This window comes from Lipotes vexillifer, unplaced genomic scaffold (assembly GCF_000442215.2).
Source record: "Lipotes vexillifer unplaced genomic scaffold, Lipotes_vexillifer_v1.1 scaffold1653, whole genome shotgun sequence".
Lineage (NCBI taxonomy): Eukaryota > Metazoa > Chordata > Mammalia > Artiodactyla > Lipotidae > Lipotes > Lipotes vexillifer.
The window spans coordinates 307,895-313,593 of NW_006790988.1; the positions used below are offsets into that span (position 1 = coordinate 307,895).

A 5,699-nucleotide genomic window follows, 5' to 3' on the forward strand; every position below is an offset into this window, starting at 1 on the left:
CTCACTTGTTGCTTTTCTTGAACAGTGGATTAGACCAGAGAAGAAGGCGTGTTACACTTTTCAATTGTTACATAATTATTACTCTATTTTTCTGCAGCTGAGCTGGGGAATAAAGTAACTATTGGAAATTAGAGGGCTTTGGAAGCAAGTTCATCTGAAGTCCAACCCTAAGAAAAATGTGGTTCCCATCCAAGAGCAATAGCACAGTAGAACTGTTACCAGTTAGTAAAGTAGAACCAAACTTTATCCTATATATAACTTTATCCCGTATAGTTGCTTCATTTTCTAAATGGGTAAAATTATTCATTATTGAAGATTACAGTTTGCCTTAGTGTGCTCAGGCTGCCATAACAAAATATACCATAGACTGGGTGGCTCCAACAACAGACATTTATTTTCTCACAATTCTGGAGGCTAGAAGTCTAAGATCAGGGTGCCTGTGTGGTCACTTTCCAGTGAGTCCTCTCTTCCTGGCTTGTAGGTGGCTGGCATCTCCCTGTGTGCTCACTTTGGTGTCTCTTCCTATAAGGATGCTAATCCTATTATATTAGGGTCCCACCATATAATCTCATTTAACCTTCATTACCTCCTTAGAGGCCCTGTCTCCAAATATAGTCACATTGAGGGTTAGGGCTTCAACGTATGAATTTTGTGGGGACACAATTCCTTCCATAGCACAACTATTGAATATTTAAGTAGTTGTTTTAAAATCAAGAGAAAAAAAAAAATGTCAGAGAGCACGGCCAGTAATAAAGGCTCTGTAGCATAATGAAAAATGAATTCTTTCCTTCTTTCTAAAATGGGAGAAATACTCTTCGCTGTCACCATGGGGGTGATTGTAAGGATCAAATCAAGAAAAGGATGTGGAAATATTTTAAATAGTGTGCACAGTTTTAAATATTTAAATAGTATGCACTAGTATTTTAAATAGATAAATACACAGTAACTAAGGTGTGTTAGAGTGAGATAATAGGCAATCTATGCATTAGTCCAAAAGGAAAAAATAAAAAAACACAATTTATGATTTAAAGAAGGAAAGAACAGTACAAGGCTAAGATGTACCTGCCTGAGCAAGGTCATGACCAGCCGGTCTCTGGGCAGCTCAGGGCAGAGCTGGAGGCTGTTGCTGATTTGGCAGCACTGGTGGGCCAAGACGTAGAGAAAATCCCTGGGAGTGAGGTGGGGCACCTGATGGATTAGAAGCCTGGGTAGACAGGCATCAGTTAGAAACGAGAGGTCAAGACCAGCAGAAAGTCAGCCATGTGGTCAAGAGAGCAGAATAGGTCTCATTCAGCATGCCAACACACGTTAGAGCGAGAGTGCAAGGAATGAGCAACACGAGGAGTCTCGACCTGAGACAGGAAGGGCAAGGCACAGAGCAGAAGCAATAGAGGATGTGCAGGTGTCTCTGTGGTAGAGTGTTGGCGGGAGAGGACTCCAAACAGAGGGCTCTAAAACACCCGAATGTGTGCAGAAAATAGTGCGTCCAGGAGCAGCCTTGTCTTATAGGAAATATAAGACCTGGGAAATCACCCACCCACTTAGCAGGAAACTAAGTCCAGCCCATCTTCAGGCGGAGGGAAATTTGGCTCCACCTTTAAAGAGAGGTGTGTCAAAGAAATTTATGGGCATATATTTAAACCACCACATTCGTCTTTCTTTAAAACTATACTCAGAAATCTGTAATGAGCATCACATAAAATCCACACTCTTATTTGTTCTGAGTTCTGAGACCCTATGTGATCTGGCCCTTTCCAATTCTACTCCCACTCTTCCCCAATGTGCCTCCACCCTGGTTGATTGCTACTGGCCTCTGAATGCCTTGTGGCCACCTGGGCACTCCCAGGCTTTGGTGCCCACTCAGAGAGCTCTCCACCCATCTCTTTATTAAGCTTGTGACAGAAAAGCAATACAGTTGTATCCGTTAAGGCCTCGGTCTTTGGCGTCAGACAAGTGTGTGTACCAGTCTATACCTGTTACTTTCTTACTTGCTTGGGCAAGTTTCCCCACCTCCTTAAACTTCAGTTTCTTTATTTGCAAAGTAGGGACAAGAATAAAAGGCCTTAATGCCCCCACAGAGTTTATATTCCAGCTGGGGGGTTAGAGGGAAAAAGAGAAAGCAAATCAAAAAAAAATATGATAAATATACAGTATGGCCAGTGGTGAGAAGTGCTACAGAGAAAATAAAGAATTGGCTGGACGAGACTACAGTGGAGGTGAGAGGAAGGGTTGCTGTTTTATGAAAGGTCATCAGGGGACGCCCTCTCCGGTGAGACGTTTGTGCAGAGGCCTGAAGGAAATGTGAGACCCCTGAGGAAAGTGGCCTTAAAGCAAGAGTGTGCTTGGTGTATTTAAGGAACAAGGATGCCAGAGTGGTTGACAGACAGTGAGCAAGAGGAAGAAGAAGGAAATTAGATCCAAAGGGAACTGCAAATATTTTCTCCCATTCCACAGTTGGTCTTTGTATTCTATTGATTGTGTCCTTTGGTGCGAAGAAGTTTTTAAGTTTGAGGTGGTCCCACTTGTCTGTGTTTGCCTTTGTTGCCTGTGCTTTTGGTGTCACATTCAAGAAGTCATTAACAAACTCAATGTCATGAAGATTTCCTCTGTGTTTTCTTCTAGGAGTTTTGTAACTTTACGTCTCACATTTAGGTCTTTAATCCTTTCTGAGTTTATTGTGTAAGGTAAGGGTCAACTTCATTGTTTTGCATGTGGATAGCCAGTTTCTCAACACCATTTGTTGAAGATACTGTATTTTCCCCATTGAGTGGTTTTGGCATCCTTGTTGAAGATTATTTGACCACATACACATGGTTTTGCTTCTGGGTTCTATATTCTATCCCATTGGTCTATATGTCTGTCTTTATGCCAGTACCACACTGTTTTAATGGATGTAGCTTTATAATATGTTTTGAAATCAGGATGCCTGAGCTTCCAATTTTGTTGTTTTTCAAAACTGGTTTGGCTATTTCAGGAAACCTTAATATTCTATGTGAGATTTAGGATGAACTTTTCTTTTCATAAGAAAAATGCCATTGAGATTGTGATAGGGATTGCATTAAATCTGTTGATTGCCTTGGGTAGTATTGACATTTTAACAATATTAAGTTTTCCAATCTATGAACGTGGGGTGACTTTCCATTTGTTTGTGTCTTCTTTAAATGTTTTCAACAGTTTTTTATAGTTTACAGCATACAAGTCTTTTGCCTCTTTGGTTAAGTTAATTCTTAAGTGTTTTACTCTTTTCATGCTATTGTAAATAGAATTTCTTTCTTAGCTTCATTTTTAGATGTTTCACTGTTAGTGGATAGAAACACAACTGATTCTACATATTGATTTTCTGTGCTGCAACTTTGCTGAATTTGCTTATTAGTTTCAACATTTTTTGTGTGTGGGAGGGGACTCTTTAAGGTCTTCTCTATATAAGACAATGTATTCTGCAAACAGAGATAATTTTACTTCTTCCTTCCCAATCTGGATGCCTTTTGTAACTTTTTCTTACTGTCTTAGTCTGTTTGCTCTGTTAATATAAAACACTATAGACTGGTTGGCTTATAAGCAGCAGAAATTTTGTTTCTCATAGTTCTGGAGCCTGAAAAGTCGAAGACAAAGGCACCAGCAGATCTGGTGTCTGGTAAGGAGGGCCTGCTTTTTGTTTCATAAGTGGCTGTCTTCTTGTGTTCTCACACAGTAGAAGGGGCAGAGTAGAAGCTCTCTGGGGTCTTTTTCATAAGGGAACTAGTCCCATTCATGAAAGTTCCACCCTTATGACCTAATCACCTCCAAAAGGCCCCATCTCCAAATAGCATCACACTGGGACATAAACTTCAACATATGAATTCAGGGAGGACACAAACATTCTGTCCATAGCACTTGCTTAATTGCTCTGGCTTGGATTTCCAGTACTATGTTGAATAGAAGCAAAGTTGGGGGCGGGGGGGGGGGCATCCCTGCCTTTGTTCCTGATCTTAGAGGAGATGCTTTCAGTTTTTCACCACTGAGCATAATGTAAGTTGTGGGCTTTTCATATATGGCCTTTACCATGTTGAAGTAATTTCCTTCTATTCCTAGTTTGTCGAATGTTTTTTATCATAAAAGAATGTTGAATTTTGTCAAATGTTTTTTCTGTATCAATTGAGATGATCATGTGGTGTTTGTCCTTTGTTCTGGTAATGAGGTGTATTACACTGATTGATTTTCATATGTGGAACCATCCTGGCACCTCCCACCCCCCCCCAACTTGGGCTAAGACCACTAAATGGTTCAAGAGGCTGTCTCTCATGACCATTTTATAAATGCTACTTACCTACATTTCTCTAGGCAAAACCTCAGATTCGGTGGTTTCCCTATCTCAAGCAAGAAAGTTTATGCTAAGAAAGCTGTGGAACTTTTTAAGCTCATATGATTTCATTATATTTTTCTTCTCTAAGCACTTATTCGTTTACCTGAGGCATCCTCCTCTCCCTCAGAAAGAGAGAGAGAGAGAGAGAGAGAGAGAGAAGGAAGGAAGAAAGGGAGGGAGGGAGGAAGGGAGAAAACCAGATGATAAATCTGACAGCTTTGAACCCTGAGAGCTTAATACCATGTTCTGAGGCACACAGCAAGCTTTCTGATAAGATTTCCATCAAGATTCCTCATTCTCTTTCTTACTCATATCCCAGTACATTGCCCAAGATTAAGAGAAATAAACAACATTTCAAGTCAGCAAACATTCCTTGAAACCCATAGAAACTGAAATCAGACTCACTACTACTCGCTATTACTTTTAGTCCTGGGACCTTGAGCAGCAGCCCAGTCTCCCTCAGCCACAGGAGCCTTGTTTATGTTGATAAAAATGAGGATCATAAAAGCCTTGGCTTCGTGCAGCTGTTATGACAGTGAAATCAGATGATACACAGAAAGCACCGCACATAGGGTCTGGCACATACCTAGTCGCCTTCTCCAGCTGGAAGAAGAACTTGATGCTAAATAACTAACAAAAATAATTACCTCTTTTGAGTGTTATGATATGGCTGGCACCATGCTGAGGTCTTTACATGCATTACATTACTCAGAAGAGTCCTGTCATCAGGCATTGTTTTATAATTTAGCAAACTAAAGTTCAGAGAGAACCAACAGCTAGAGGTGGTGGAGCCAGAACGCAAACACCAGTCTACAGACCTCAGGAACCTGTGTTCTTTTTTTTTTCTTTTTTTAAAATTTATTTCATTGAAGTACAGTTGATTTGCAATGTTGTGTTAATTTCTGCTGTACAGCAAAGTGTTTGTCATATATATATATTCTTTTTCATATTCTTTTCCACTATGGTTTGATAAACCAGGATATTGAATATAGTTCCCTCAGATTATCATACTAAGTGAACCTGTGTTCTTAATTGCTGCACTACAGCATCATTCTATACCAGCAAATCTTAACTCTGATTGGTCTTTAAAGAGAATGGTTTACAGTTGCCCAGGGAAGGTACAGTGCTCTCTGTATTTTACTCACGGCCATGCTCTGGTTTCTGTATGCTCACTTACTACCCCCATACCACAGCCACCACATCCTTCCAACCAAGTCTGCTCACCTGGATCCAATTCTTAGACTCCCTCTTGATGGTTCATTCCCCAAACTTCTCATGGGTTTGGCTTGTTGCTCAGTGCTACCACCCCAGCCTCTGACCTTGAACCCATGACCCTCTCTATCCTATAGCATTCCTG

At 40.6% G+C, this 5,699-nt stretch overlaps 1 protein-coding gene across 1 annotated transcript in view; it reads left to right on the forward strand.

Annotated features, from left to right (window-relative positions):
* The window catches only part of CC2D2A (coiled-coil and C2 domain containing 2A), a 139,567-nt gene that overhangs the window by 5,941 nt on the left and 127,927 nt on the right, over window positions 1-5,699 (forward strand). The window lies entirely within an intron of this gene.